Source organism: Fukomys damarensis, unplaced genomic scaffold (assembly GCF_012274545.1).
Source record: "Fukomys damarensis isolate Sample0158 unplaced genomic scaffold, DMR_v1.0_HiC HiC_scaffold_7, whole genome shotgun sequence".
NCBI lineage: Eukaryota > Metazoa > Chordata > Mammalia > Rodentia > Bathyergidae > Fukomys > Fukomys damarensis.
This window is the reverse complement of record NW_022900919.1, coordinates 2,331,931-2,344,145: the sequence shown is the minus strand read 5'-3', so window position 1 is coordinate 2,344,145 and position 12,215 is coordinate 2,331,931.

The following is a 12,215-nucleotide window of genomic DNA, read 5'->3' as shown; positions in this document are numbered from 1 at the left end:
AAAAAAAAAAAAAAAAAGAATGTTGTGGGGTTTCTGGAATTCACCTTTAATCTGCTCTGTCCCCCTCACACTCCTCAGCTATGGAATAAAACGTAAATCTCCATCATTCCCACCCACTACATGTGTAGTTCTAGTTCAGCTCTGTGACATAGTTTACCCAATCAGGCTGCAGTATGTTAGTGTGCTACCATTAAAGGGGGCAAAGACACTAAAATTGTATAAAAGGCAAAACCCCATGATTGGGCTCAGCCTCTTGGGTATCAGCCCACTGAGCCTGTGCTGGCCTGAATAAAGTTGTCTGGCAAGCACAAAGTTCATTCCTCAGTACCAGAAAAATAAAGTTGCTCCAAATATAGATAAACCTGTGTCTCATCTCTCTGTGCAAGAATCCTGCTGCATTTCTTGGGGACATGCATCCAGGATTTCAAGACAGGTGCATTCCCACCTCTTCTGTCAGTAGGGTGTGAACCTCGGAGTGCTGGGAGAAGCAGCTTTGCCTGGCACCAATGGACCATTTGATCCAGAAGGGAAGCAAGCCCTTCCCAACATGCCAGAGTGAGGCAGCAGAATGCACTATGATGCACAACAAAATCCAACGAGGCCCAGGAACACTTCAGGGTTGGCGCCCAGCAGACTGGCAAAAACCCAGGTTCGTTTGGTAGACTTGTTCCAAAAGGCAGAAGGGATGGGTACCTGATCACCTCCCAGAGTTGCCTGAGTAGCTTCACAAGGAACAAAACCTCAACTTTAAGGTGCTGGGCACGGGGTACTGGGTGCTGGGCAGTGGGTTAGAGACCTTGTGTGACTGTGTGTGGATGAGACAATGGAAAGGTTCCAACCTGACCAAAGGGCCCAAAGGGAGGTGAGGAGGGCTGCAATGACGAGGCAGCTTCCTGCAGGAACCAAGCAACGCTGTATTATTTTGGTGGTTGGGTTATTCTGTCCCTGACCCAGGAGGGCCTCAGGTGAGACCTCTGACCTCAGGTAAGGTTGAGATGATTTTGGGTGAAATCAAAAGTAACAGAAGGCAAGATACCTCAGGGTAAGAGAAATGTGTCTCCCAGTCAAGACAGGTTAGGGAATCAAGGGGCTCAGTGAATAAAATACCCTTTGGTAGTCTCCTCAGACTGCTAAGTACTGAGGATGACAACCCACAGGTTAAAGCAAAAAGAAAGCTCAGATGGCAAAATATTGTTTCATTTGACCACAAGCACCCATCCTCCCTCTCCATGCCTCCCTCTTTCCCTGCATCTAGCACTCTTGTGAATGGGCACAGACATAGCAGTGCCCTGGATACCCTTGGAATGGAGCGGTATTTCAGAGGGGAGAAGCTTCCCGGGAGTGTGGTTGTGGGGGACACACGCCCAATGCCTTTGGCACCATGACTAAGACCCTAGGCAACAAATACCAGACACAGAATGGGGAAATATGAGATTCACTGAAGCACTCTGCAGAGTTGTCCCATAAAAGAAGACAGCTGTGCACTCGCACTCACAAGCAGACATACACACACCTGTCCTCCAGCTTAGGAAGAACCCCGGTTTTCTTGCTTTTAACTTGAGAAATCAGTGGTAAAAGGCAAACACGATGAAGCCTCACAGTTCCCTGGACCTCTGCACTGAGGGCTCTGCCAACCTTAGCATGGATTCCAGAGGTGCAAGGCTATGCCCTGGCGTAACCACAGCACCCTGCAAGATTCCTGGGTGTGAAACAACAGCACAACCAAGATTTATCTGTTCCAGGCGGTCTTATATATTCTTTCCAGCCAAAACCCGTGACTCCTGAACAGTGATGGACCAGTTGCTGTTGAATGCTTGCAAGTGTTAGTCCTTACTCGGCCTTTTTCAGAACATAGGGCTTCCCCAATCTCCTGTCCCCCCCCCCCCAGCAAGAGCACTGTCTCTGAAACACAGCCCCTTGCCCTGGGGTGGGGGTGGTCTGGATCCAGCTGAGCTCCCGATCCCCAGTGAGGAGAGAGGGCTCCACCCTGCTGGCGGCCCTTGCTCTGATCTGCCCAGGGCTTCCTGTCTAAACCCAGAGGCATCTGCATCTCTTCAGTGAGCACTCAGCGGAAAACCAGAGGGCTCAGGACAGGACCAAGGCCCACAGCTCCTCAGCGCCTGGTCCTGAGCCCACTGCAGCCTTTAAATGCACTTCGGCCTTTGGTTTTGAAGAGGCTGAGCTCAGATCCCATTGGGCTTTCTTCCCTATGCTGTAGCTCTTACTGAATAAAGTCTATCCTTGCTGCTTCAACTAGTCTCTAGCTTTTGAGATCAATTCCTTCAACAGAATTATGCCATTTGCTTCACTGGACAAAAACTACTTTTACTCATAGCGTATCCACCATGAACTATCCTGGTGCACGTGACACCATCCCAGGGTCTTCCCTTGCAAGGCGTGTCAGGCAGAAGACACAAAGTGTGGCTGTGGGCAGTGAAGTGCTTGTGAATGTTACTCAGAACCGTGCAGAATATTCTTGGACCTTTGCTTTTGTTTTTTATAAAATTGACTCAAATCCCACATAAGAAAAACATTAGGATTTTTATGGTGTTTGTGCTCACTGCGTAGATCCTAGGAGAACTGATGTTGTTTCTGTACTGAATCTCATACTCGGTGAGAATGCTTTATTATTGTCCTTAGAAGTTTAATATCTCTCTACAGTTTAGAGTTTTCTTCAAAGACATCTTATGCATATTTCATTACATTTGTTCTTAGCTACTGGAGATTTCTGGTATCTTGTAAATGGTACTGAATTTCGCTTTATATGTCTTTGTTGCCAGTACATGGAAATGCACTTGACTTTCACTGATATTCAATCCAGTGACATGACTAAGCCAATTTAATTATTCCAATATTTGGCTTCAACTCTTTTGGATTTCTTCAGAAACCTTGTCTTTGATAAAAATGACAACTTTATTTCTTCCCCTACTTTATTTTTCTTATTCCCCTCCTGCACTTTCCTTTCTCAAGATGTTTTCCTCAGACAGTGGGGTCTAAATCATGTGAACTTTATAAAATGAGCTTTTTCTTGGCTATACAGAAGTTTAACAGTGACTGAAATTATTTACCTCTTAAATACTTTTAAGATGTCATTGCAGAAGCCATTTGGGTCTGAAGTCTACTTTGTGAAGAGGATTTTGTTGGGGGTTATCCTGTTGTTGTTTGAAAAGAATTATACATATTTTAACTTTAGTGATATTATAAATCACGATATTTCAAATATCAAATTCCTTGGATAATAACCCTAATAGTTTCATTTACTCATCCTAAGAGATATTTGTGGATAACTTGTTATTTTCCATATAAAAATATTGCATCTATGAATAGTTGAACAGTTTTACTACCTCCTTTCATATTTGTATTCTTTTTATTGCTTTATCTTGCCTTATTGAACTAATTAGAATCCATCAGGAGCTTGTGTAAATGTGATGCAAAAGGACAAAGTTACCCTGTTCTAGATATTAGAGTGGAAGCTTTCATTCTCTCACCATTTTTGCATTGCATTAGCTAACTGTTGTCATTTCTTAAAATTTCTTAAAAATTTTTGTATTGCATTAGCTAACTTGCCATTTCTTTTCCACCTCTCTCTCTTTCTCTCTCTCTCTGAGACAGGGTCTCACTATGTAGTTGACACTGACCTGGAACTCACTATGTAGCCCAGGCTGGTCTCGAACTCACAGTGATCCTCCCGCCTCGGCCTCCCGAGTGCTGGGATTACAGGTGTGCGCCACCACACCCGGCTTGCCATTTCTTAAAAGTAGTGAGCACTTTTTCATGATGTCATGTCATATGTGTCTTAGTGACTTTTCTTGTTACTAAGACAAAATACCCATTGCCCACAAGTTAAAAGAGGAAAAGTTTATTTCAGTTCACAGTTTGTAGAGGTTTCAGTCTATAGTGGCTGGCTCCAGGGCAGGGTGGTGTGGCAGAGGGGAGTCACAGAGGAGAAACAGCTCATGGAAGAGCAGGCAGGAGGCAGCAAGCAGCAGCAGCAGCAAGCCTACCTTGCCTCCTCCCGTTATATTCCATCCAGGCTGTAAGCTTATTGGTTGGTGCCACCCACACCCAGGACGGGGCTTCCATTATCCACACCCTTAGTTCCAGCATCACACCCTTAGTCCACATTCACACACCCTAATCCAGCCACCTTCAGAACTCCCCACCTACGACCACCTGAGACTGGGGGTGCATCTAGATACAAACCATAGCAATGTTATATTAAATTTTTATTTTTAAAATGTTGCTTTTAGTGTTTACCCTAAGTATCTTGAACTACTTCTCATGTGATCTAAGGAATTTTACAGCAATGTACTGGAAATTCCACTCTCTTGACCTTTTGTCCTATACTCTGCTGTAACATATGCTATAAATACAAAATACATTGCTACCACTTGTGCTCCAGATAGTTATCTTTGAGGTCAATTAAAAGTGAAAAGAAAGCCAGACTTAATTATTTTGTGCCCAGCAACGTAATGGTGTAGATCTACTTTTCATTCTGATGCCATGTTCTTTCTATTTGGAAATGTTCAGGAGTAGGTCCATGAGCTACAGAGTCACCCCCCCTTCTCCCTCCCATGCTCCCTCTGTCCCTCCTCCCCACTCTTTCTCTCTCCCTCTTTCTACTTGGGATCTACCACTGAGCAGTAGTATAACCCATGGGCACTCTACCGCTGAGTGGTATTCCTGGCTCTTATGGCCCTTTTTATATTAATTTTGAGACAAAGTCTCCCTAAATTGCCTAGGCTGGCCTCAGACCTGCTGTCCGGCCTCACCAAGCCTCCCCAGGAGCTGATATGATAGCCACATGCCACTGAGGCCAGCTGAATTCTCAATTTTTGTTTGTGTGACCCACAGTCTTTATTTCTTCTTCATTTGGGGAATATTTCTGTAGCACATATAATTCTGGGTTGACAGTTTTTGCTTTCAGCAATGTCTTCTTGTCGTATCTCTTAAATTATCTCCTTTGTCCTCTGTAGGTGATGTATGTGATTCATTCTCCACATCTAAAGATTTTTATCTTTTCAATAATGTCATATAAATAACAATGTCCCCCTTTTACAGGTATATCCAAGTCTATTTATCCATCCGTTGATAGACATTTAGACAGTTTCCAGTTTTCAACTATTACAAATAAAGCTATAATGAATATTCATGTGCAGACTTCGTGTGAACATAAATTTTCAGTTCTCTACCCTGGAGTAGGATTGTTTGACTATAAGTTAAGTTTATGTTTAAATTTATAAGAAACTGACAAACCCTTTTCCAGAATGCTTGAGGCAGTTTCCATTCCCACCAGTCATTTGTGAAAGTTCCACACGTTACATTCTAGTCAGTCCTATCTGTTTCAATCTTTTTTATTCTGTCTACCCTGAACGGTGTGTAGTAGCTTCTCATTAGGGTTTTAGTTTGCATTTCCATAATGGCTAATGCTATTTAACAGCTGCTCATATGCTTATTTGCCATAATTATATCCACTTTGGTGAAATGTCTTTTCAAGTGCTTTGCCTAATTTTAAAAAACTGGATTATTCATTTTTATATCGTTGAGAATTGAGAGTTCTTTATGTAGTTAGGATACAAATCCTTTGTAAGATATATGATATGTGAATGTTTTCCCCCAGTGCATGGCTCATATTTTCCTACTGTTAACATGTTTTATAAAGAGCACAAGTTTCTAGTCCAGTTATGGTCCACTGTATCATTTTATTTTCTTTTGTGGATCCTGCTTGTGGTATTGTGTCTTAAGAATTGTTTGCATATCTTATAGAATTCTTATAGTTCAGGGTTCCTCATTTTCATCTTTATCCATTTTTAGTTAACTTTATGTATGGTGCAAGGTAAGGCTGCAGTTCCCCTCTTTTTGTATGAGGCTATCTAATCATTCAAATACCATCTGTGGACTCCACTGTATTGTGGGTTTTTATTGTTTTGTTGAAATGATGATCTTGTTGTTGCTTCTTTCAAGGCAAATTGGTTTTGGCATTTTTATTTAGGCTGTGGGCTATTTAAACTTTGTTCACCTGTGTCACTTTTCATTAGTTTAATGTTTTCTGGTATGGTTTCTTTGCATTTACACTGATTTGCTTTCACTGAAATTGAGTCTGTAGCTTGATGTCATTCTTGAGTTCGTACAGCCCTCACTAGTATCTCTAGTTTTTGATACTGTGTGCTGGGACTTCAACTTTGCTGCTGCACACACTGAGCACATAGTTCAGATTTCTGTGCCATCTTCGCTGGTCTTCATATGCCCTTTCTCCTACTTTCATAGTGTAAAATGATCTTCTTTGTGTTTCAATTTGACTATTTTTGACAGATCTTCCATTTCTCTGTTTCTTCCAGTGTTTCTAATCTGTGCAGACACATTTTAATTACACATCTAGAAATCCCGTTTCATTCTTGTTGACAGGACATTTCTTTGGTAAAATTTCCATTTTGTTGTCTACTTTTTTGGTATTTTCTACAGTGTGAGTGTGTCTTCCAGATTCACTTATTGGAAACTGAACCCTTAAAGCAAATGTTGAAGGATGGGCCTAGGAGAGGTGATTAGGCCATGAAAGCACCATTCCAAGCAAGGATTAAGCCAACTATCTTGGGTATGAGTCAGTTGAAATGGGGACGGAGTTGCGGCTCCTGTTTCCTTCTCTCGCTCTCTCGCTCTCTCGCTCTCCCCCTCCCTCTCTCTCTCTCTCTCTCTCTCTCTCTCTCTGTCCCACACCCTCTCCCTCTCCACGTCTCTCTCTTCTTCCCCCCACCTTCATGCTCTCACCACATGATGCCTTCTTCCACCATATTATGATGCAGAATAAGTCCTCACCACCCATCTTGGATTCCACAGGCTCCAGAACTATAAGCCAAACGAAGATCTACTGTCTTGAATTTACCCAGTCTGGCATTCTCTTACTATAGCAGAAAGTGGACTGACAGTATTACTAATTAAAATTACCTTAAGGATCCTGTCTGAGAACTCTGATATCTATATCATCTGGGGGCTTGGTTCTATAGTCTGTTTGGTCATCTCCTGCTCCTTGTCATACCCTCTAACTGGCAGATTAAATGACAAAAAATCTGAATGAGGGACTGCAGAGGCTCTGGGTAATATTCTTCCCATGAAAGAATTCACTCTGTCCTCCATCAGAAATTAGTGTAGAACAGAGCTGCTCTCCACAGGTATGGCCTGATAGCCCAGGCCGTGTTCCAGACTTCTAATTCTTGGTCTACATTCGTTTTATTCGCAAGTCTAAAGGCACAAATCTTTCTGTGCAGGGCGTACTAACTCTCTTTTCTGTCCATTGAGAATCAGCAAATGACTTTAAGAAAACCGTAGAGAAAAATGCAGTGCTTATTTCTCTAGAGTGCCTTTCTGTATGGGAACTTAGCCACTCAAGCTTTGGCTGCTTTGGCCAACCCAAGCTATGAGGCTCTGTCTCCATAGCCGAACACAACTGGTGAGAAGTTTGGAGGGTCTCTGCTTTGTGGAAGTTCTCCACTACCCTCTTTTCAGATTCTTTCCCTGTGTGCACGTTCCAAGGAGAGAAGGAATATGTGCAATTCTATGTCACTTCAATAAGCTCCTCTTTTCTCCAGAGTCCTAGGACTTCAACTCTGACTTCATTAGCATCTCTCTGGTATATATAAATCAATTTTGTTTTCTTTTTATATACAGTTGGATTCGATTTGTTAGTATTTTATTGAGGATGTTTTGCATTTATACTCATAATAGACATTAATACTCCTTTCTTAGAATGTTATTATCTTACTTTGCTTCATTCATCAGGCCTGGATTGCAAGACCAGAACCAAGAATTACTTGATATTAGTTTTTATAGCAGTAAGTTGTAATTCAGGATCATCTAGTGCTGAGGGCAGAGCTGGGTCTGACATGGCATGGCACGGTATGGAAACATCAAAGGTTCCAAACTTCCCAGGGTCATCCCAGAATCCATGCTAGAATCATGGTCCACTCTAAGGCGAAATCTGCTTTGGAGGAACTGATGGGTGATTTTTGTTTGTTTGCTTTACCAAAAACACTATGCTAATGTATAGTTGAATTAGTTCAACAGTTATTTATAGATTGCCCCTTCAAGTCTACTGTCCTTTAAATTAACTTGGATATTGCCACTGCCCCATCTTCATCAATCATCCTTGACTAAAGAAATACATTTATTTTGATATTTTGGCACTTAAGGTTTTCCATAGCCTGATATTCATCTAATTTCAAAAGTTCTAATTTCTAGGTAATCCCTTTTTATGTGGCCTACATTCCAATCAAACAAAACATTGCCCTTTTTAAAAAGACTTTTATCTCGAATGTGAATGTCTCCACTTACATGGCTTCTCTACCCTGGAAAGGATTTCCTCACTTATTTACCTCTTGCCCATACTTTAGAATCTGTTGATATGGACTGAGGTGGGATGGTCCCTACAGGAAAAGCCAAACTCTGTGAATAATTCCTCAATACCTGTCCTTTGGAATGCACACTTCCTGCCTCACCCCATCACTGTCTACCATCTTTTGTTAAGGTATCTCCAAAGTTTGGAGGGAAAACCACTCCGGTGCTCTGGAGAACTCAGACATCTTCAAGCTCATCACCAGCATCACTACAGCTACCAATCAGATATTTTGGAAATACATAGAAGACAGTACCTGGTTTGGTTTTCTAAGGCAGAGATATATGCTGAGCAGAGAGTCCCAATCCCAGGTTAGGGTTATCTAGAGCGGCTCCTGTTCTGGAACTCAGTCTCCTCTTTCTTTCCTAGGCCAAGCAAATGGCTCCTCCACTTGAGCACACCTGTCGCTTTGTGAAAGTCACTTCCTGCACTTCCTTTCCTCCTTACTGATCGGACTAGAGCCTTGAGCTCTGCCAGAATCCGGCTTCTGTAGGTGGGGAGCTTTGGGAGTTGAAGAAATGAGTCCCATGGGACTCATCAGCTGACATGTGCAGGGCTGGGCATTCCAGGAACCAGGAGCCTGTGCTTGATCCTTCTTTGTCTATTCACAGCACCTGGCCCGGTACCATGCTGAATAAACATTTCAAATGGACCTCCATCTATACCCAATATGAGGAGATATTTAGACTATGAATCCCTGCTATGGTATGCCAGAAAGCCAAGTCCTCAAAGCATGCAAAACACAGTGCTTGCTGCTTACTGTGTTTGTAGTACCTCATGTAATGTGTTTTCTCTTCCTCCCAAAACTTTGTGTGTTTTCCCATGGCTCAGGCGCATGATCTACTGCTAAGCCCAGTTTCCAGAGCCTTGCAGTCTGAGCTTGTGATTGAGGGTATGTACGGCTCTAACTGCGCTGCGCAGGCAGGAAGCGTCTTATTCTTTGGTTCATTTTGGCAGCCAGGAACTCCTGAGCTTCAAAGCACTGTGTGGTTCATTCTCTCTCCTTCCTGTCCCTCCTTGCCTTTCATTAAAGTGCTGAGAGCAGGGGAGAGAAAAATGAAAAGAAGAGCACCCAAGGAGACTGTGTCTGAGAATCATAATAAAGGCTCATTTTGTGCCTCAGCTTCCACATTATTTGTAGAGATATCTTTTGATTTCTGGCACAGTCTTCTTATTTTTTATTAATTTCTCATGGGAAGACCAGACTGGCAGTCCAGAGTTACAGATAAAATTGAGAATTCCTGCAGTAAATTTCTCACTTACAAAACCCATTTTACTGGTGTCTAAAAAATGACCGAACTTGACTCATTCTGAGCACAGCCAGGAATGTGTGCTGAAGGGCTTCTCAGCCTGGGACTCAACCCTGTGCATGGGAAGAGGCTGCCACTGTTCCTATGCACAGACAGGAATTGGAAAAGGATCCTGGACTCAGTCCCCAGGAGTGTTTGCAAGCAGATAATCTTGGACTCTTGCTTAATCCTCTGGGGTCAGTTTCCTCATGCTAAAATAGATAGATGCAGAGAGATTTTAAGGATGGAATGGGCCTGTGCCTGGGAAAGCTCAGCTCCTCATGCAGTACAAAGGTATGGGCATTGCCCTAATCTCCTCTGTCTGCATCAAGCCTGGGCACCAATCCTTTTTCTCTAAGTTGCTTCTTTGGTGCCCTGAGACAGGATGAGTGGAGTTATGAACAGAGCTGAGGAAAAGGCTTCTACTCTACACTGCCTCTCAGGGCATGAACAGTGTTTCGATCTGGCCCCAGAACACTGTGTGTGTGTGTGTGTGTGTGTGTGTGTGTGTGTGTGTGTGTGTGTGTTGCTGTGATGCTGGGAAGGTGCCTACAGTGTCCTCTGCTGGGTACAGAGAGATGCAGAGACAAGTCCTTCAACCAGCACAGCACTCTGAGATGGTAGCCACATGTGTCTGTGGTCACTAATGCCTGGTTCTAGATGAGGAGGTGTTAGGTCACTATTTGCTGGGCAAGCATCCCCTGCCACACATGGCTGCCAAGGAGGAACAGTTCTGATGGTCCCCACTCTGTGACGGGGGTGTGTGGAGGAGCACAGGTATGAGTCACCTGGGCTGAGGAAGGAGAGCAAGACGGGTGGGAACGAGTTCAGAGGACACCCGTAAGCCCCGCAGCCCGGCTCTGTTGAAACTGGTCTTTCCAGAGTCAGTTGCTCTGTCTGCCTAATACTTTGCTTGTATCAACTAAACACTGAAGAGATGAACCATCAGAGATTTCTCCAGTGTTTCTTTCAGTGGTGGCGATTGAACCTGGGCTTTGCACTGAGTGCACTGGAGTGTGCTCCAGGCCCTTTTCATTTTTTGTTTGAGGTAGCGACTGGCTAAGTTGTCCTAATGGGACTCGAACTTTTGATCCTCCTACCTCAGCATCCCAGAGTACTGGAATTACAGATGTGTGCCACCCACTCCATCCTTGTCAGGCATTTTTCACAACCATGCTTTGATGGAGTTCTTTTTCCACTCTTTGAAGAGGGCAACGTAGATCCCAGAAATGGCAGGATGCTGCCCCCTTAAAAAACCAGGATGTCTTTAACAGCTGTCACACATTACAGCGGCACCCAGTAGCCAGCATTCAGTGCAAACGTGTGCTAATGTCCCCACATGTGCAAGCCAGGCATCAGCGCTGTCCAGGAGAGGAGGGTCCATGGTTCTCAGAAGTCTCCCCCTGCTTGTCCCCAGACACTCATTAACAGTAACTGATGATCTACTTTCCCCACTTTACTCTTTTTTTTCTTTTTATTGAGTTTATTGGTACATTTTAGGTATACAGTACAGTTACATTCATTATTGGGATCTTGTACCTTTACATGACAGGTCTTGGTTCTCATTTTTCCCCCTTGTCCCTGCCCTCCCTTCACCCCCTCCTCCCCTCCCCATTTACAAATACTTTATTTCCATTTTTTCATTTTCTCATATTTTTTTCTTTTCCCTTATTCCCTTTCCCCTACCCTTCCCACTTTCCACACACCTTTAGCCCTTTTCTTCCTATTTCACATTGTTAATTATCTCATTAGATTCTTGTGTACTATTATACTATTTCACACCAGAGAAATGATATGGTATTTACACATGTGTGACGTATTTATTTCACTTAGGAGTATATCCTCAATATGTATCCATTTTCCTACGAATGAATCTAATTTCTCATTCTTTATGGCTGAGTAGTATTCCATTTTATAAAAAAACCACATCTTCTTTATCCAGTTTCCAGCTGATGGGCAAATGGGCTGTTTCCAAGTTTTAGCTATTACAAACTGTGCTGCTATACCACTTTACTCTTCTCTCACTCAAAAAAACAGTCATTCTTGTTGCTTTATCAATGGTTCCTTCTCTTTTAATATGGGCACATCCTCCAGTTTGCCCACGCACTCACCCGGTGGGCATTGAGGTAGTTTCCAAAGTTAGGCTACTACAAATTTGCCTGCTGTGAAACTCTGTGCTCAAGTCTTGGCTAGACATAACGTTCTTGTCCTCCATGTAAATAAAGACCTAGCTGACAGCACAGTGTCACGTGCCCGCGTGTTTGTAGCAGCGTGACTCACAATGGCTAGACGAATAGATACGGGAAAAGGTGGTGCACGTGGGCTTCTACACAGCCACAAAGAAGAGTCAATTTGAGTCAGCCACATGACACTGGGTGCACCTGGGGACCATAACGCCAAGTGGAATGGATCAGACTCAGAAGGTAAACGCAAAGTGGAAATAATCTGGAGAGCAAGGTCAGTGACGGATGACAGGAAACAGGAGACAGATGGAGAGGGCACGGGTCTGTAGGGGGTTAGATGGGGGAGGGGCGGTAAGG